Here is a 22,213-nt window from a genome sequence, read left to right on the forward strand (position 1 = left end):
AAATCACAAATCCTAAGCCAAAGGCAGTGAAGCAGTCACCCATACCACTCCAACAGCATCTAAACCCCAGATGGGCCAGCCAGAAATTCACAAAGGAACCGGAAAAAGATTCTATCATCCTAGAGAAGCCTCAGTTCTAAAGAGACAACGTGGAGAACGTATGAAAAGAAGAGCTTATTCCAGGTCAGAAGTCTGGTCTCCATGGTCTTCTTTAAGGGTTCATCTCCAGATAAGCGGGAATTTCACAAAAGAGAGGATATTTCCTTCCCCTCAGATTCAGATAGGTTGCTCCAGAATTCCTGGAATGACTAGGGAGAATTCCAAATTATTCAAATATTGTCAGGCACTTGGCCCCACTAATGGTCCCATGAGGAAAGACAAAGGACCCTGAATTCAAGATCCCAGCCCTCAGTAACTCTTCTCGGGTACATTCCCTTAAATAAAAGCCATACCCACAAATCTCTTTGAGACAGGTCCCTCTCTGCCTTGGGCTGAATCAGAGTGCTATGGGATAATTAGAAGCCTTTTCTTTTTCTAATTCTGGACACATCTTTAAATCCTTCTGGAAGATTAACAAACGGTGTTACATCATATTTTTTTACATGACTTTACCTTGAGGTCACTTTTTACTTCAAAAGTCTTTTGCCACTAGGGAGGTAGGGAATGAGAAAGTTTTATTTTCAAACTCATTAAGTCCCAGGTCTTTACAGTTCCTTTAAAAATTGTTTGACTACTGCAAAATTTCTTTTTGTTTTACACTTGTGTCTCTCTATCCACATCTTCTCATAAGTGGCTCAAAGCAACCAGTTGGCCCCTTCAATATTCTGCCAGGAAATCTCTTTAGCAAAATCCACCGGTTTGTTAGGTTTATGTCCTATTTTCCCACATTACCGCAGACAACAACATTGTCAAACTTTTTTCCATTACACAACAAGGGTCACATTTTTTTTTCCAACCTCCAAAACCAATGTTCTCCCTCCTTCCAGGCTTCACCAGTAATCTTTTCAGTGGCCTTCCAGCTTTTGTCACCAGGCTCCACAAGGCTTCCAGCCTCTGCTTACTGCCTAGACCCAAAGCCATATATTCTGGGTTTTATTAGAGAAGCACCCCACTTCGAGGTGCCAGATTCCATCCTAGATTTCTATTGCTGCATGTACTGAACAACTTGAAAGAATAATCACTGTATCTCATGAGTCTGTGGGGCAAGAATTCAACCAAGATTCAGGCGGACAATTCCTTTGCTCCAAATGGCGTCAACTACAGTCAAGGCGTCACTTGGTGGTATGCGGCTGGTGGGCTGGTTGCAAGGTTCCTACATGGCTTCATTCAATCATTTGGAACCTCAGTGGAGGTGGCTGGAAGGTTGGGCTCAGCTAGGATTCTCTCATACTAAGACTCCAGCATCAGGATCTCAGGGTGGCTCAGGACACCTAGAGAAAGTTTTCCTAGAAAGGGGAAGTAGAAGCTGCCAGTCTCTTATGCCAGAACTGGCACATTGTCACTTCTGCTATATTCTATTGGCCAAGCAGTCACAGAGCCCAGATTTAAGGAGCATAGACCTAGATTTTACCTCTCAATGTGTGGAGTGTCCAAAAAATTTGCAGACATCTTTAATCTATGCCAAATACTATGAGCTAGGTACTCTTACTCTTATCCTCATTTTACAAACAAAGAAAACAAATCTTAGAAAGGATAAGTAATTTGCCCAAAGTCATACAATTACGATAAAGCTAGCATTCTAACCTAATCATCTATCCACATGAGAAAGTAAGGAAATCAGCTGGCAGCTCCCAAAGAGCAGTGATTACAATGGCATCGTGTTCTTCTGTGTGGCCCTGCTTCCCCTCAGCGAGAGACACAAGCTTCCTCCTTCCCTTTCATCCCTGCTCTTGGGGATTTCTGCAAGTTGCGCTTCATGAATGTTTATGAAAGAACAGATGATCGCAGCCTACGGAAGCTGTATAAAGGTAATGTCCTCGTACACTTACGGAAGTGCATCTGACAAATTCAGGCCGACAGTGTGATCTCTCAGAGGTGGAGGCAATAATGAGGGGAACTATTCTCCTGGACACACGTGGGGGGATTGTTTGGTGAGGATGAAGTGACAGGAACCTTGGAGAGCAAGGCGCTTTGTCATCCTGGAGTGCTGACCATCAGGGGAAGGAGAGCGAGTGTCGCCAGAGGCAAGCCCCCCTGCTCCTGGCAGAGAGGACACATGGCTCCGGGTCCACGGTCTGTGGCTCTCCAAGGGGAGGCCACGCAGGAAGGATGGGGCTTCCAGAAATAAAACTCGGACTGAGCTTCTAGAAATGATTCCTGGGAAGGCAAAAAAGAGAGCAAGGGTTGATGTGGCATCCTAGCAAGCTCAGATTTAGAACACACATACCACAGATGGGGTCAGGGGACCCAGAGCCAAAATTACACGCAAAGATTGGCACAAACCTATGGGAACTGCGTCAGGAAGGCTAAAGCCCAGAATGCTCAGGGGATGCCAAAGACAGTGAGGAAAAATACAAGTTTTTGTGATTTTGTTTGGAGCCGGAACATGAAAGATACAAGTCTGTCGAGTAGAGATTATGGGGCAATGCTAACAGATCATAGAGAAAGCAGACTGCTCACCTTCTGTTTTGCTTCTTCCTCTTCTGTAAAGAGAATGGGCATTTGGCTGGAAACAGAAGCACAAATACTGAAGAAGCTGAAGCCCAGGTGGGGGAGATGATGTTGAGCAAAATTCCCTTTCTGTCGAAAATGAATTCATCTCTTCATAAGAATCCAGTATAATTAAATAGATGAGATATTGGGACACTGTAAATGCAAGATATTCCCCTGCAGGATTTAGAATGAAAAAAAAAAAAACCAAAACATGTGCCAGTCAACCCTCAGAGTACAAGGCTCAAATCTCCACACACACATTATAGCAGGATATCAGAAATCCAATGGGGCTGGGACAGGGAGAATGCATAGTGACTGCTACCTGGTACAGAGTTTCCTTGGGGTGATGAGAATGTTCTAGAATTAGTGATGATGATGTCACAACCTTGTGAATATATTAAAAACCACTGAATTATACACATTAAAGGCTAAGTTTTATGATATGTGCATTATACCTTAATTTTTTTAAAACAGTACATTATCACATTTTACCCATGTCCTCAGCATCAATTTTATTTTCTGTGTCCACCTATCTAAAACAAACAAACAGACCAAACAGAAAAAAACACAAAAACAGGGACCAGCTCACATCTCTGTTAGTTAAAGGACAAAACCAAATTCCATTTTGAAAGTTCTTCCTCTGTGACTGATAACAAAACATACAAACAAAACTCTTTAGTTTTACAGGGGAAGAAAGGAAGGAATATAACCAAACCTACTACACTTAAAAATGCATTTTGTGTCATTGTTTAAAAAGAAAAAAAGAGAGAAAAAGATGGAATCACAACTGTGGCAGTATTACACTAAATTGTCCTTCCCAAGAAAGCCAGATAGGATAATAAATTGGCTAAAGCAGTGAGTCTAGGTCCTCAGTACCTCTCCAGGAACTAACTGCATGGACATTTGTTTATAGAGTGATTAGAAGGAGCTAGAATGGGAAAGTCTCAGTGGCTTTAGCGGCCATAGCTTTGAAAGAAGTAGAGCGATGGAGCTGCAGGGCGACGAAGGCATCTGAGCTACGAAGCCTAGAGTCCAATTGGGTCTCGGGGGTGGAGGGGTAAGGGTCCCACCATAGTCTGTGTGGATCAGAATATCTAGACTGTGTGGCATTCTGGGCACCACTGTCACAGAGGATCTCAGGCAAACTAGAACCTGATAGAATACTGAAGGTCTGATCCCAGGACATAATTAAAACCATTAAAAGGACAGACACTATTTAGCTTGGGAATGAAGAAGGAAAAGAGAAACCTAAAAGTTGTCTTTAAAAAAGTTGTATCAGAAAGAGTCAACCTATTTTTGGACTCCAAAGAGAAAAAAGTGATCTTTATAGTCTGATTAGCAAGACCTCAAAAAAAGGAAAAACCTAAGGTTGCCAAACATTTGAGGACTGAGCTGAGTAACCTCAGACCAAATAGGAACATAACCAGAAGTCACAGTTAACCCATGTCACAAATAAATGTGAGGGAGCAAGAACGGGGGCCTTCCCTTAAAAGTGGAAATAGAACTTGGCCTTCAGGGAGAAGGGAAAAGGGAAAAACCAATCAACAGAGACAAATGTGTGCCGAATTCCTCAGGTATGTCCCAGGGATATGCATTGGTAAAATGCCCCCAGATGATTAGCAGACATTTGGACATATCCAAAAAGTCCATGAGACATTTATTTGGTCCATGCCAAAAGGTCCTTGAAATTTGGTTCTATCCAAAATAGTCATGAGCATATTTGGCCCACGACAGTTTCGGACAGAACCAAATATCAAGGATTTTTGGGTGTGGACCAAATGTTTTATGGATGTTTCGAACAGGACCAAGTGGTCCTGCAAATTTCAAGGTATTCTGGCATGAACCAAATGTCTTATGAATGTTTTGGACAGGATCATATGTCCTGCAAGGGCCCAAATAATTCTTAGGCAGCCAGACTAGGATCTGTTTCCCAACTGGCATTTGGAAACCACTCTTCTAAAGAGCTATGAGATCATGCCACATATGCCCTTAAAAAGCCCCGATCATTGCCTGTGACTGCCAAAAATAAAATTCAAATTTTTGACTTGGCTTCAGAACCCCACCTAGTATGACCCACTTCTACTGTTAAAAATTTATCTCCCATTTCTTCCCATGACCAGTCTTGCCCTCTGACCAAACTCATGTATCTATTACTCACCAAGCATATATCTCTATTTGCTCTCTGTGCACATCTGTTTATGCCATTCCCTCCACCAGAAACACCTGTCCTCTTTGCATCCAACCACCCACCACCAAATCTGCTATTCATCCAACCCACCTTGAAGCAAAAGATCAAAAGCCTAATAATGAATTCTTTCTTGAGTATTCTACGCAAATGTTATTTTGTCATCTGCATCCTCCTCAACTCTTGATTATTTAGTTACTCCAACGTAGGTCTCAGTTTCTTTATCTGTAAAACTATCATAATAATGCTAGCAACTTCATAGGATTTTGACAATTGAGTTTACAAATGTGAAGCACCTAGAACAGTGCCAAGAGTATATGGAGTATATGAGCTCCATAAATTATGGTTATTCTTATTATTGGTATGATTCTTTTTACAGAAGGAAGTCAGTAGGACAAGCCATAGCCTCTACTGTTGCAGTTGGCCCCAAAGCTATAACTGATGCCACCCATTTATGACTCTCTACCACCAATTCTAGATTCCTTTCCCTGTGGTCAGCCACTGCTGGTCTAGGTTGCCTGCCTGCTGGGTGACCTGAACGTTCATCCCCGAGAGGTCTGAGCCCATGGTGAATATGCTCCTGTCAGATCTCCATAGCTATAATTCTTTTTCCACATGAGGGCATCAAGAGACACCAGTGGACCTCGTGTGCTCTAAACATGCTCTCCCCTATCCTTACTATGGAGCAGCAACCCTACTTCCTCATGGTGATCTGGGTATAACTCCTTTCTTAGCCTGCTAACCTAATGGCATGAGAAGTGTCAACTGTTCAAGTACAAACTGTTTAGATTTGGTAGGATTCTGACTAGGATCCTTGAATGGAAGTAACCCCATCTGGGAACCAGAACCTCTAGAACTTCAGAGCCTAAATTTGCAGGCATAAGAAGCAGTTATTCAGCAAGCAAGTCACGGGGATTGATGGTGAGCAGGCCCACTCTTCCTTCCATCCCTTGGAACCCAGACTCATACTCTACACAAAACCACATAATGGCTATTGATTCATAAGAAATATTGCACCTTAAAAGACAGGGTTCCAACCTTGAAGATTATCACCTTCAAGGTGACACTTTAGCCACACCTTTAAGAAGCCATTTCAATGTTTTTCAACCCATTAGCATACTATACACTATCTGGCAAAATTGGTGGCGCCGTGATCATACGTTCATTGTTGTACCTTCCTTAACACAGAGTATACCTTGGTCAGAGGTACATCAGATACTCTGAACCCTCAGAAAGTGCTAAATCAGGTACTCTGGGAGATCTTGGTAGTAGTACCGGCTGAGGAAATGAAGGTGGGAAAGGCAAATCCAAAACTAGAATACTTTTGATTCCAGTTAAGACAAATTGTTGCCCTTCATAGGGTGAAGGTGTCTGATACAAACAACTGATGACCAAGTATTTGCTTGATCTCCTCAAGGTATTTACCATATTGAGGACTCAGACTCAGTCTCTGCTCTGACAGATCAAATATTAAGCTGTAATAGTAACTAAATCAGCCTTAGGGAAAGGGGGCCCAACACATGTAGAGCCTCTCTCTCTCTGGCACCATGGCTGCTCCATTGATGGCCCTTGTACAAATGCTGGGGAACCAAAGACAAAGACTGGCTGATGTCTGCTGGAGGAGTCCTTCTGACAACCTGGTCGCCCAGTGTCTCTTCCGCAGTGGATGCTCTCTAAGATATACTGATATGCAATAAAAAAGATGCTGACACTTTCTGTCCACTCTCAAAGTCACATCCCCATGACTCCTCCCAAGACCAGAGAGAAGAGCTTTGGGCACTGGTCATCCATTTTATGTGAAAAGTAAAGTTGTCCACGGTAAAGACATACGTGGATTCCTAGACAATAGAGAACAGCTTGGCTATCAGTCAGGGGCCTGGAAAAATGCAGGTGTGCTGTTGGCCCTTCCAGGTCCAAGCAAACTGCTTTGGGTGTTCTGTCCAAATTGGCACGAAGAGAAAAGCATTAGCTATGTTTATAACTGCATATCAAGTGTCAGGGGGCTGTGTGGACTTTCCCCAGTAAAGATTCTACATCTGAGGCAGAAGCTGCAGTCAGAGTCACTACCTGGTTAAGATTACAATATGCTTAGTCTCTTTCTAAAATTGACCCAAATGCTACGTGGGGAGAACAGGTGACTTACATGGAAATGTGTTCGGAATCACCAACGCCACATACGTTAAGTCTTTGATGCAGGCAATGATATCTATGGGCCACCTACGCATACTGCTTCTAGTTTACTGCCTTGGTAGGGAGGGGAGGTTCCAGAAGTTTTTATTTAGCCCCACCCATTGTAAATGACCCTTACCCTGTGGGTCACAGGCCAGTACAGGTATTCTGGCAGTTACCAACTGTGTGTCTTTCAACACTGCATTTAGGAAATGGGAAAATAATCACAGGGAGTGTTAACTGAAGCCATCATAAGTTAGTTAAGCTTCTGCTTGTCACCTGACCACCGTAAGCCCCCACTTTGACTACCGGGCCTTGCTAGCATTTTGCTTCCCCAGAAATTAGCATCAATACAGAGCCAGTATCTAATAATACCCAAGAGGTCTTTTCCTCAGTGAACAGGGCACATTTACACTGATAAATGGCCACCAGTCCCACTAGGGAAAGCTTGAGAGAAGATTTACAGTATATACTTGTAGCAACATTATAAAGTCCCTCCCAAGGGGACCCAGCTGCCCTTCAATCAAGGAGCTCAGAGTCTGTGAACTGGCTTAGGTCTGGAAAATGGCCATGACGCTCTATTGTGGCAATTCAAATCAGGTTGTTGGCCACCAGATCTGGAGTTAGTTTGTTGTTGTTGTTTTCTGCTATACAAATGTAGCACTATTCTAGTAGAATGCCCATCCTTTTCATTCATAATTACACCATGATCACTTGGCTTCTGCAGGAAAACACTGTGGATCAAACCATTCTGATTACCAGCCACCCTCCTACCCTTAACAGTAAACTTTACTGCATGAACTGGAGCTGGTCCACAGCAAGCAGCCTGCTGGATTACCGCAGCAACCTGTAGGGCGGTGAGTGACAATGGGCCTCTGTAGCCACACTATCAGAGGGAAAAGAAAAAGAAAAACAGCATGCCAAAACCAGGAAAAGCTCTTTCCTCCCCTAGGCTGCGCGGTATCCCTCAGCGCCCTCTATTGTTAAAGTGTGGTATTGCACCAGATGGCAAAGGAGAAATGATTGCATAATCCAGCTCCAAAATTCCAAGGCAAAAAAAAAAGTGGATTTGGAGCTAAGAGATGATAAACTGATAACTAGCACATATGCTCACTGCTCTGAGACTTTGATCCCTTGCTTGATACTATGCCAAGGCAGTTCTGGCCTTTCTACCTCCTCCAATGTGCGCCATCATTCTTTCCAAGCTTCCAGGAGCCATCCAGCAGCATATTGAGACTTGGCTCTAAGAGCTCTTGCCAGAGCATTAAATCCTGAATCACAGGGAAGTATATTCATTACAACAAACTCTTTCCTTATCCAACTCTGTAGTCTACACTCCCAGGCCATCGCTCTTAAAACCCATTCCCAGTCTAATATACCAGTATTTATCAGCCAGTTCCTGCAGCTCAGCTCCTTTCTCCTTCAGCAGGGCCAGCACTTCATCAGTTGGGACATAATATTTGACCAAAAATTACTACTCTAATGGCCAGGAAGGGAGGTGAGGGCAGATTATGAGGACAGCATGTACTGTCTTACAGAGCATTTGCTCCTGTCCCAACTTCCGCATAGTCTTCAGACGAGGGGTAGGTATTGCCATCCTCCAGCAAGAGAAAATGGTTCATTTCTGTAGTCCCAGAGGGTTCAGGGGAATCTGGTGATCCAAAGGTCTCTGGTGCACCCAAATGTCCCCATCCAAAGTCTCAGGGTCTTGTACCTTCCTGATCAGGATCTTAACTTTCACATGAAAGAAGCCACTAATACAGTATTCTCTGAAGTTCTGCTGCTCTTATATTCAGACTCTGAGCTTTAGCTTAAGCATCATCCACCCTCTGGTTGCTGCATTGGAGGCCTGCAGACTTTCACATCACACTTTATTTCGACAATGAGCCTGTCATTTTCTCTCTTCAATGCGTCAGTAAGCACCCAAAATCAACCAACTTTTCCACTGTCCTTTGAATTATTATTTCCCTCAAATCTCTCAAATACTAGAGATAGTGCATAAACCAGAACACCTTTTTCAAACTATATTTCTAGCTCAACCCATCACAGGCGAAAGTATCTATATTTGCAAGGCTCCGATATGCCACACCACAGCACCTATCATAGTGATCGTCCTTGTTGCCATCTTGCTGGTGAATATTCCAACCTTAGAATCCCATCCTTAGAATCTGCTGCCTAGGACCAACTGTCTTAGGGAAGGTTCATGTGCAAGTGATTTATTAAGAAAGAGCCCTGTAGAAAAGCTGGTAAGAGAATTGGGGGAATAAGACAGGACATGGGAAGAAACTAAGCAAGGCACTGTATTGTATATCTCTTGCTGCATAACAAATTATCCTGACTGTTGGCATCGAAAAACAACACACAATCATTATTTCATAGCTTCCATGGGTCAGGTGTCCAAGGACAACTTCGCTGGGTTCTCTGCTTCATGATCTGTTACAAGACTGAAGTCAAGGTGCTGGCCCAGAGTCCACAGTCTCTTCTGAGAGTTCAGTCTGGGAAGGATCTGCCTCCACACTCATTCAATGGATGTTGGCAGCATATAGGTCCATGTGGGTTATAGACTGAGGGCCTCAGTCTCTAGCTGGCTGTTGGCCCAAGTCTGTTCTCAGCTCCTTGTCACGTCTGCCTCTCCAACCAGGCAGCTTGCCTCACCAAAGCATGCAAGCTGAGAAAGCTAGACAGAAGTCACAACTTTTGAAACCCAGTCTTGGAAGTAACATCCCAACACCTCTGCCATATTCCATTGGTTAAAAGGAAGTTACTCTGTCTATCCCACACTCAAGGAGAGAGGATCCCACAAGAGGGAGAACACCAGGAGGCGGGAGGACTGACAACCGCTTCGGAAGTTGCCTACCACAGGTGCCATCTCAGACAAAGTCCCACCAAGGGCAGGTTCAACATAATTCTGCAGGTGAACTTTGCAGAGTACACAAGGCCTCAGCATTGTTCCAACCCAGGGCAAGGGGCTGTATACGCCCATGCCCGTCAGTCACTGGTGACCCCCCGCCCCCAGAGGGACACAAATTTCCACGCACTTCCAGCTCTTTGTGCATGTGTGGACGCTGGGTCCCAGTGGTCTGAGGGCCATCCTCCAAAAAAAAAAAAAAAAGAGTCCTGGGGACTGGCTGTTGGAAGTGAAGCACAGTGAATCGAGTAAGGACTCCATGGGAATCTGGGCAGCACATCAGCACTGCACACCACAGTGAGTGAGAGGATGAAACAGGCACTCTCCATGGTTACCAACAGAAAATAATCATTACACACCTATTATTTTGTGTGGCTATTTTAGTCAGAGATCTTTTATGATAAACACATTGTGGTATATTCACACATGGAATAGTATACATCAATGAGAAGAAATGCCCCACAACTACATACTGCAAATATTTTGCTGAGCAAAATACACCAGACACAAAAGAGCACATACTCTCTGGTTCCATTTATAGAAAGTTCTAAGACAGATGAAACAAATCTATGGGAAAAAAAGTCTCAATCGTGATTGCCTTTGGGGTCTGAGCAGGAGGCCCAAGGAGACTTTCTAGAGTGCTGGGAATGTTCTGTTTCTTGATTTCCACACTGATTACATGCCTCTCGGGTGTTATGTGTGTTACATTTATGTGTTACACTTCAGTATTTTTTTAATTTGCATTCTTTTTTATTGTACTTCAATTTTAAGTAGTTTTGCAATTAATTTATTTTTATTGAAGTATAATTGATTTTATACTAGTTTGGAGTATACAACATAGTGATTCAATATGTTTATACATTACAAAGTGATCACCACAATATATCTAGTTACTATCTGTCACCATACAAAGTTGTCACAATATTATTGACTATATTCCCTGTGCTGTACATTACATCTCCAGGATTTACTTATTTTATAACTGAAATTTTGTACCTCTTAATCTTCCTCACCTGTTTCCCTCAAACCCCCTACCTCACCACCCCTCTGGCAACCACCTGTCTGTTCTCTGTATCTATGAATTTGTTTCTGTTTTGCTACTTCTGTTCAGTTGTTTTGTTTTTTAGATTTCATGTATGTAAATGAAATCATACAGTATTTGTCTCTGTTGGTCCAATTTATCTCACTTAGCATAATACCTTCCAGGTCTATCCATTATCACAAATGGCAAGATTTCTTTCTTTTTTATGGTTGAGTAATATTCCATTGTGTATTTGTGTGTATGTATATGTATGTGTGTGTGTATATGTATGTGTGTGTGTGTGTGTGTGTGTACCACATCTTTATCCAGTTATCTATTGATAGACACAGGATGCTTCCATATCTTTGCTATTGTAAGTGATGCTGCAGTGAACACAGAGGTGCACATATCTTTTCAAATTAGTGTTTTTGTTTTCTTCGGAAAAATACTCAGAAATGGAATTGCTGGATCATATGGTCGTCCTTTTGCAATTTTTTGAGTACCCTCCATACTGTTTTCCATAGTGGCTGCATCAATTTACATTCCTACCAACAGTGCACAAGGGTTCCCTCTTCTCCACATCTTCACCAACACTTGTTATTTGTTGCCTTTTTGATAATAGCCATTCTGACAGGTGTGAGATGATATCACACTCTGGTTTTGATTTTCATTTCCCTGATGATTACAGCATTTTCCATGTGTCTGTTGATTATCTGTATATCTTCTTTATAAAAATGTCTATTCAGCTCCTCTCCCCATTTTTTAATTGTGTTGATTATTTCTTCAATTTTGAGTTGTACAAGTTCTCTGTACATTTTGAATATTAACCCCTTAGATATAACAGCTGCAAATATCTTCTCCCATTCAGTAGGCTGCCTTTTCATTTTGCTGAGTTTCCTTTGTTGTGCAAAAGCTTCTTAGTTTGATGTAGTCCCATTTGTTTCTTTCTGCTTATGTTTTCCTTGCCCAAGGAGACAGATCCAAAAAAATACTGCTAAGACTGATGTCAAAGAGCATAGTGCATGTTTTCTCCTAGGAGTTTTATGGTTTCAGGCCCCATGTCTTTAACCCATTTTGAGTTGATTTTTGTATATGGTATGAGAAATTAGTCCAGTTTGATTCTTTTGCATATGACTTTCCATTTATCCCGTAACTATTTATTGAAGAGGCTGTATCTTCCCTATTGTATAGTCTTGCCTCCTTTGTCATAGGTTAATTAACCATATAAGCATGGGTTTATTTCTAGGCTCTCTATCCTGTTCCATCAATCTATGTGTCTGCTTTTGTACCAGTACCATACTGTTTTGATTATTGTAGCTTTATAGTATAGTTTGAAATCAGGGCACATGATACCTCCAGCTTTGCTCTTCTTTTTCAAGATTGCTTTGGCTATTTGGGGGTCTTTTGTGTTTCCATACAAATTTCAGAATTAATTGTTTAGTATTTTGATCAGGATTGCATTGAATCTGTAGGTTGCTTTGAGTAGTATGGTCATTTTAACAATATTGATTCTTCGAGTCCATGAGCATGGTATGTCTTTCCATTTGTTTGTGTCCTCTTCCATTTCTTTTACCATCCTCTTATAGTTTTTCAAGTATAGGGCTTTTATCTCCTTGATTAGATTTATTCTTTGGTGTTTTATTCTTTTTGATGCAATTGTAAACAGGACTGTTTTCTTAATTACTCTTTCTGATAGCTCATTGTTAGTGTACAGAAACACAACAGGTTTCTGTATGTTAATTTCATATCCTCTAACTTCACTGAATTCTTTTATTAGTTCTAATAGTTTTTTGTTTTGTTTTGCTTTTTGGCAGCCTCTTTAGGATTTTCTATGTATAATATCATATCGTCTGCAAACAGTGACACTTTTACTTCTTCCTTTCCAAATTTGGATTGCTTTTATTTCCTTTTCCTGTCTGACTGCTGTGGCTAAGGCTTGCAATACAATGTTGAATAAAAGTGGTGAGAGTGGAAATCCCTGTCATTTCCCTGATCTTAGAAGAAATACTTTAAGCTTTTCACCACTGAGTGTGATGTTAGCTTCACATTTGTCATACATAGCCTTCTTATGTTGAAGTATGTTCCCTCTAGACCCTCTTTGTTGAGAGGTTTTAATCATAAATGAATGTTGAATTTTATCAAAAGCTTTTTCTGCATCTATTGAGATGATCATATGGTTTTTATTCTTCAGTTTGTTAATATGGTGTGTCACATTGGTTGATTTGCCAACATTGAAAAATTCTTGAATCCCTGGGATAAATCCCACTTGATCATGGTGTATGATCCTTTTAATGTATTGTTGGATTTGGTTTGCTAATACTCTGCTGAGAATTTTTGCATCTATGCTCATCAGTGATATTGGCCTATAATTTTCTTTTTTGTGGTATCTTTATCTGCTTTCGGTATCAAGGTGATGTGGATATCATAGAATTAATTTGGAAGCATTCCTTCCTCTTCAATTTTTTAAAATAGTTTGAGAAGGATAGATGTTAGCTCTTCACTAAATATTTGGTAGAATTTACCTGTGAAGTTGTCTAGTCCTGGACTTTTGTTTCTTGGGAGTTGTTTTAAATTACTGATTCAGTTTTATTACTGATAACTGACCTGTTCATATTTTCTATTTCTCCCTGAGTCAGAGACTGTACAGTTCTAGGAATTTATCTATTTCTTCTAGGTTGTCCATTTTATTGGCATATAATTATTCATAGTAATCTCTTAATTGTTGATCTTTTCTATTATTTTTATAGTCTCTATTTCATTTATTTATGCTCCGATATTTATGATTTCTTTCCTTCTACTAATTTGGGGTTTTGTTTGTTTTTCTTTTTCCAGTTTCTTCAGGTGTAAAGTTAGATTGTTTATTTGAGACTTTTTCTTATTTCCTGAAGTAGGTTTCTATCACTATAAACTTCCCTCTTAGAACTGCTTTTGCTGTGTCCCATAGATTTTGGATCATTGTTTCCATTTTCATTTGTCTCCTCGTATTTTTTAATTCCCTCTTTGATTTCTTCAGTGACTCATTGGTTATTTAGTAGCATATTGTTTAGCTTCCGTATGTTTATGTTTTTTGAAGTTTTTTCCTCATCGTTCATTTCTAGTCTCATGCTGTTGTGATCAGAAAAGATGCTTGATATGATTTTAATCTTCTTAAATTCATTGAGACTTGTTTTGTGGCCTAGCATGTGATATATCGTGGAGAATGTTCCATGTGCACTTGAAAAGAATGTGCATTCTGCTGCTTTTAGATGGACTATATATATAGATATATATATTGGATGGAGAGAGAGAGAGAGAGAGAGAGAAAGAGAGACCGACCATCTGGTCTAATGTGTCATTTAAGGCCAGCATTTCCTTACTGATTTTCTGTCTGAATGACCTGTCCATTGAAATAAGAGGGGTGTTAAAGTCCCCTACTTTTATTGTGTTACTGTCAGTTTCTCTATGTTTATTAATATTTGCTTTATGTATTTATGTGCTCTTATGTTGGGTGCATATATATGTGCAAGTGTTATTTCTTCTTGTTGGATTTAGCCTTGATCATTATCCTTCTTTGTCTCTTGTTACAGCTTTTGTTTTAAAGTCAATTTTGTCTGATATAAATGTTGCTACCCTAGCTTTCTTTTTGTCCACTTAGATGGAATACCTTTTTCTATCCTCTCACTTTCAATCTGTGTGTCTTTAGATCTGAAGTGAGTCTCTTACAGGCAGCATGTATATGGGTCTTGCTTTTTTACCCATTCAACCACTCTATGTCTTCTAACTGAGGCGTTTAGTCCATTTACATTTAAAGTAATTATTGATAGGTATGTATTTATTTCCATTTCCTGGTTGTTTTTGTAATTCGTTTTTGCTCCTTTCTGGTGCCAGGTCCCAGGGTGGCTGACTGTGGAACCCGGGGGTAGTCAGAGCCCTTGATTTCAAGTAATGAGAACCTACTTTGGGGGCTATTGAAAGGCTGCTGAATGACTTCTCATAGGATCCAAGACAGGCTCTTGGCTCAGTCGGCCTAATTCTGGAAACTGAGAACAGGAGAAGCACATGAAACTTAAGGGCCACTCTTACTGTCTCTGTTGCTGTCTGAGGTCAAGAGTCTTTCCTTTTCTTTCTGAATCCCCATCTCACTTTTCTCTCTGAGAACACATCTCCTTCACCACTGATCCACATGCACGTAACTTATCATTTCTGCTCTCCAATTCACTTTTCAGCCCTTCAATGATCTTACATCTACAAATAGTTGGCTCAAATTCCTGTAGTTATACAGAAGGAAATACTTCAAAATATTAATTTTAGTTATCTGTAAGTGGTAGAGTAGAGAACAGTTTTTATTTTTTTCTACTAGTCTGTGTTTTTTGAAAATTTTCTACAATAAACATGTAATTACATTTATAATCAGCAAGGTAAAAAGATAGCTGGACTAGACTTTCTTCATCTCATCCCAGTCTTCCATCACCACACCCTCTTTCTTTATATCTCCACCTGACCCCTTTCTGCTAAATAATCTTTGGAAAGATAAAGTATTGTTAGCATAATACAGCTAAGTTAAGTAATAAGGGGCAGTCATTATCAGGAGAGTTTTATTATCTTATATATTATTTGCTCTGAGGAATCTGAAGGATCTGAAGAGTCAAGGGCCATTTCTCCAGGATGAATCTGGGACCCTGGAGGGAGGACTGCAGATTTTGTGGGACAGGAGAGGAAGACATGAGAGCCATCCAAGGTGAACTCTCTAGATGGGACTACTGGGCAAGTCTGTGGAGAAAGTTTAAAAAAAAAAAAAAAAGTCTGGCGCCCTCCTGTGGACGTGGCGTGTAATCATAAATATGGAATGGTATGGGCGCATCCTCAGACTGATCCACCTGATAGCAGAGGTATAAATCAGGAAAAGCAAATAAACCAAACAAAACCACAGACTGAGCGACCATATGATAAGTAACAAATGAGAGATTCAAAAAAATAAGTGTCAAGGAAGACACCTAGTTCTCCTCCTATGGTCACTGTCCTCCCTCTCACACATCCCTTACATAAGTATTTCAGAAACCAAGAAAAGACGCTAGTGACAATACAGATCTCTAATATTTATATAGTACAAAATACAATGCACACTAATGGGACACTTCTGAAATCCCTGCTAGTCCTATTAAGTCATATGGAGTCCAAGCCTGTGCCGATGGGCTGCAATCAGCATCATCCTATGCCTGTATCGTGTCAGGCTTCAAATAAGCATCACAATAAGGGAGAGAACATTCCTCCATCTTCTAGTAGGACCACAAATAATCCTATCTGGACATATTGAGACCTTGCCTAATTTATTTTTAATATTATTAAAGAAAATTTTGACAATTTCCATCATTCTGATATTACACACTATTGGCTCCAAAAATTCTTCCTCGGGACTCACTTATCTCTCTTCTATGGCCATTAAGCTCCTTGTTCTATTCCTCCTGTGGAAGAGAATGACAGCTGCTTACCGTCTTCCCTAGGCCCCCTTCACTGTTAGAGCCTATGAGGACATCGCCCATCCAGCCTTTAAACACCAAGTAATCCAGGTTTATTTGACCTCTCCTCATACGTTTCATTTCCCCATGCCAATCAAACGTGTGGTTTTCCTTTTCATCTACTCCAAGTTTTCTTGCTCTCGTAAACCATGGAACCAAATCAGATATGTGAACTTGTGGGTGATAGGTCTAAGGATTACACACCGCTTAGTAGAAATAAAAGAAACAGAGAATTGTAAATAGATTTCTTTGATATGCAGGAATGTATGGTTATGCTGATGCAGGCAGTAAGAACTGTCTTTTTTTTTCAGCAGTGGACAAGTCAAAAGAACTGGTTATGCCATTTGTAAAAATCATTGATAGTTGGTAAAATGGCGCCATCTAGTGCCCACATCTGCAAAAGACGGGGAGGAAGAAAACTAAATCAATTACAAGGCAAAATGACAACTCCAGAAACTAGCAGGGCTAAGGCAATTTAATAACGGTAAGTTGATTGACTCTGGGGGATCATAATTCTTAATCTATTGACTGGGTCACTGGAGCAGCTTAACAACTAATATAGCCCTTTTCCAGAGAGAAACACACTGTTCTGAATGTGCTTGGTCCCACTGGAGGTTCACAAAGAGGAGCAAGGAGAAGCAAGCCAGCACCTACTTCATGCCTGACACTGCTGTAAGCATCTGCAACCATTTTTTTCCCCCAAGTAATCATGACATCCATCTTATGAGGCAAGTATTATCCCCATTTTACAGATGAGAAACTGAGGCCCAGAGTGGCCAAAACCTTATCCTTAGGTTATACAACGGAGCCAGGCTTGACTGAAACCCATATTCTTTCCCTTGCACTGTCCCCATAAAGGATGTATAGGAAAGCTTCTCCACTGTCTTTCTTATCCATCACTCTCCACAAGAAGACCAGGGAACACTGCTGGTCCAGCGCCACCACCAGGCAGTCCTCGCTGTGATGTACAACTCCACTCAAAGATGCCCGAAGGGCAATCTGAAGCCATGGGATGCAATGGGACATACAGTGTGCTAGAATAAGGACCGGGTAGCAAAAGAATTTCCTGTAGCCCAGTTTGAACATTAATTTTTGTCTTTTCATTATTTTCATCTTCCTTGAAACCAGAAGCTCCTGGCTGCCAGGGGCTACAGTCTTGCTATGTCATAATTGTGCTAAATAAATATTGACCAGTTGACTAAATTAAAGCACAGTGAAAGTTCCTCATTCACACCTACATCTCTTTTGTCGTGACACAGCTTCTGGCATTGATGCAGACAATCCGAGGGGGGAAGCCTGCATTCTTGGGAAAGAACAGAGGAATTCAACTGCAAAAACAAGAAAAAGCTGCCAGGGATTAAGCCTCTGTCAGACACAGCCGACAGCTGTCGCTGACTAATGGAGTCACTCCTGGGGTTAACTAATCAGCACAGAGAATGAGAGGAGTCAAAAGTCCTCATTTCTCTGAAAGTTGGGCCTCGTGTGAAGAAGTAGTGGATTTTTAGGACATTACATTTTCATTCGTGTAACTATTTTTAATTCAGCCACTAGGTCTACTAAGTAAATGAATCAATAAGGCAATTAGACAGAAAAAGTGAATAAAACAGCAATTATATCACCACCAAAAAAAAAAAAGAGCAATGATGAGCTCCTGATGGAACAAGGATAAATCATACAAAAAATAGAATTAAAAAGAATGGAAAATGCAGTGAGTTCCTTAAATCTTATGGGTAGTTTTTGTCGTTGATTTGTTGTTTTCTAAAGGAACTATCACTGGAAGTCTAATTCCATCCAGGAAAATTTTCTTGGGAATTCTAATTAGAAAGATAAACCAAAAAAAAAAAAAAAATATTGAGAGGGGTGGGTTTAGCTAAATGGCAGAGCACAGAATTAGCATGTATGAGCCGTGTTCACTCTCTAATACCTCCTTTAAAAAGCAAAAAAAATTTTTTAATTGAAAGGAATTTTATATTTCTTCTAACACAAGCACACACACATATACCCTCAATTTTGATGATCTGTAGCAACTGGAAGATATTCTCAAAGAAAGGAAAACCTTAGCCTGTTACATATTCCAGCCTAAGTTAAAGAAATAAACTAGTATTCTATAAGTGAGTTAATTAAATTGAGTATCTGAAGGCTTCCCAATGAGTCAATAACATCTCCAAGTAGAATCCAGGACACTTTGCTTCTAGGTTTGTCCTAGAATCTCTATATAGCAAAACCTTACTGTAATTTTATGAGCCTTGCAGTAGGGGTGGGAGACAGACAGGGTCTACAACCTGGAGCCATGTCTTTCCAGCATGAAGGTGAACTCATGGCTCCCATCAGTAGAATAGAAAGTTTGAGAGGTTCCAGAGAAGTCATCATCTGTGCTTATCTATCTATTCACTCTCTGTTATGGGGGACAGAGTGCAGGGGGGGTCTCACACATACGCAAATTTGCAAAACCCCTGCCTGTGCTGCGGGGTGCACTCTATTGCCCAGGAATACGGCTTTGCCAACCAGCCCAAATTAGGGTGCAAAGGACTGATGGGAACAGACAAAGGGAACACCATGTGTGAAGACACGGGGGGTATGACGACATGTTTGTTCAGGTAAAACAAATCATTCAAAAGAAATGGCACAAAAGGTGTGTTCATGGGGACAGAGGACACTGGAAACACAGGCAAAGGACAGATTATGAAAAGTCTTGCGTGAATGCTAAGGAAGTATATAATTTAGATTATATTTCAGATTAGTGTTTCTCAAGTACCAGCAATATAGAAGGAAAAAAATTCTCACAGAGCCTGTCTTGGCTTAAATTCTCTTTAAATATTGTGGCAGAGACTGCCTACAACTCCCTTATGTTTGTTCTCCCCATCTTCCTTTTAGTTAATTGAATTCCTTACATTTTACCTAGAGCCTACATTTCCCAGCCTCCTTTGCAGATGAGTGTGATCACACGATCACGTTCTGGCCAGTGAGAAGAGGTGGAGGAAAGGTCTACCACCTCTGGTCCATGTGATCATAAGGAAGTTTGCTTCTTCTGTCCTCCTTCCCACAGGCTAGAAACCCAAAGAACTGGTGACAGACAGCTTCGGCCACATGAGTGAAGGCAACACACCTGGACCTCCACGCTCACCCGCGGCCTGTGCACCAGCAGCGTCAGCATCACCTGGGAGTGTGTGGAAGTGCAGAAGCATGGCCCCCACTGTGAGACAGGAAGGAAGGGGCAGGGCACAGCCCCTAAAGGAACAACACACCAATTAGCACCAACAGGGCAGAAAATTCAACTCCCAGGAGACCTTGAGGCCCAAGATGGCAAGAGATTTAATCTCCAGTGGACCTTGCACTTCATTATATGCTCACTGTAATATATTAGCATGCTAAATGGCACTCCCGTGGGAGCCATGACAGTTCCAAGACTGGCCATAAAAGGTCAAAAAGTGGGTGGTGGCCCAGTTCCTGGGAATCCCTGCCCCTTCCCCAAAGTAGCTGGAATAATCCTCCCACTTGCTAGCATGTGAAATAACTCAGCCCATAAAAACTAACAACCCCGCACTTCGTGGCCACTCTCCCTTCCAAGTAAGATGGACTGCACTCTGTCTACGGAGCGTGTGTCAACTTACGGTGTGTGTATCTACTTTTACTTTCAACTAAACACCCACCCCGATGCCTCATGGCCTTCCTGACCTTCTGAGATGGCCTACACTCAGTCTGCGGAGTGTGCATCTCTCTGAATAAATCTACTTTTACTCACCTATGGTTCACTCTTGAATTCTTTCCTGCACGAAGCCAAGGACCCTCACTTGGCGGGGCACATCCCAGGGACACATGCAAGACCTGGGACAAGGCCAGCCTCTCACACCCCATTTTCCAATATCAACCAGATCTACTGAAGCTGATTCTGCAGTTAAATAAGATCTCCAGATGATTCATATTCACATTTAATTTTGAGAAGCACCAATTTAAGAGAAGGCAGAGTGCAAACTAGTAGGAACCTGGGTCTCAGGATGACACTACACTACTGGACAACTTACTAGCTCAGACGCTTATAAAAGAGAGTAGACCTTATACATTTGTATAAGCCACATTTTTTTTTTTTTTACTTCTGTGAGATCCCATATACAAATAAAAAACACGGTACAAATCCCCATCCTTGTATTTTTTTTAAAGTGTATCTGTGTATTTCTTTGACTTTATTTAGCACAGCCAACACTGCTAAATCACATCTACTATAGCGGTTTTACTGAGTAGTCATGGTGTTCATATGCTGGTCCACAGTCATAAAACTCAAACAAATTTATAAATGAAATTAAAAAAAACTATAAAACCAATAAAAATCCACATGAACAATTGTTTTAATACAATGAGATGGATGATGTTTTTCTGCTGGAACAAAATCACTCGTCACAACATGGCAATTATATTGATGCTTCTACACGAACACTTTTGAGTTTGGCAGGTCTGAGCCACCATGTGTTTTGTGGCAGCTCAGCTCTCTTACCACTTGCATCTCTTTGAAGTGCTGTCAATAACCAATAGCACGAAATGCCATGATATCATTTGACTTCACTTGGCCCAAATACATCGCTTATATATTAAGTTACTTCTGTTCTTTTCTCATTCACCCAGGACAATTCAAGAAGCACTAATTAACACCAACAATTTTACAAATACAACTGCAAAAATATAACACAATTTATAACATTAAATTGTCACCCAAACCTAGAGAAATAAAACTTACATTCACACACACACAAAAAAACTGTACACAAATATCCATAGCAGCTCTATTTGTAATAGCCAAAAACTGGAAACGACCCACATATCTTTCAACAGGCAAATGGATAAGCAAACTGCAGTAGGGTATATGACACTAGTGGAAAATTCCTCCGCAACAAAAAAGGACATATTGATACACAGAACAACTTGACTGGATCACAAATGCATTATGCTCAGCAGGAAAAAAAAATCCCAAAGTTTACATACTGTATGATTCCATTTATATAACAGTCTTGAAATGACAAAGTTATAAAGAACAGATCAGTAGCTGTCAGGCATTAGGTTTGGAGGAGAGTGTGACTGACTATAAAGCAGTAACATCAGTTTCTTTGTGGCAATGAAATAGTTTTGTAACTTGGATGTGTCAGTGTTTACACAGATCTACATATGTGATATTTCATAGAATTATATACCCCCAAAAAACAAAGTGCATATAACAAATGATGAAATCTGAATAAAGGCTGTAATTGAGTTAATAGCAATGTTCATTTCCTGGTTTGAAAATGTACTATTGTTTATGTAAGACGTTATCATTAGGACGTGCTGAATAAAGGGTATACAGGAACTCACTATACTATTTTTGTCACCTCTCCTAAGTCTAAACATATTTCAAAATCAATTTTCTTACTGTAACCCAGTAACAAAGAGGTCTAGACAGGACATCTTTGAGCTTTCGCATTTTAGCAAGACCCATGCATGACAGGTGTCAAAGGAATGCTCAGAGAAAGAAGAATATAGAAAAGGAACAAAGAATTCACCCTCAAAGACAGCAAAGGAGTCAAACTTCAGAAGGAAGGGCTCAAAACAAGGACTTAAAGGGAAAAATACGCAATATTACAAAGGCTACAAAATTTACATTAGTCAGTTCACGATGGAAAGCAGCCACTAGCTCACATAACTACCAGACTCACAAAAACTCTTGACTCTCACCAGCCAACAACGCAGCAAAAATTGGGGGTAAAACTGTTTTTGTTTGGGAGCCCAGGATTATGGGAAATAGTCAGTCTCGTTATCTA

The 22,213-nt window shown here is 40.8% G+C and overlaps 1 long non-coding RNA gene across 1 annotated transcript in view; it reads right to left on the minus strand.

Annotated features, from left to right (window-relative positions):
- LOC116153516 (uncharacterized) overlaps positions 1–22,213 on the minus strand; it is a 374,055-nt gene that overhangs the window by 297,560 nt on the left and 54,282 nt on the right. The window contains exon 6 of the long non-coding RNA XR_010380933.1: positions 2,620–2,826. This is a non-coding gene — a long non-coding RNA (uncharacterized LOC116153516). The remainder of the gene's footprint in view (positions 1–2,619; positions 2,827–22,213) is intronic.

This window comes from Camelus dromedarius, chromosome 5, assembly GCF_036321535.1.
Source record: "Camelus dromedarius isolate mCamDro1 chromosome 5, mCamDro1.pat, whole genome shotgun sequence".
Lineage (NCBI taxonomy): Eukaryota > Metazoa > Chordata > Mammalia > Artiodactyla > Camelidae > Camelus > Camelus dromedarius.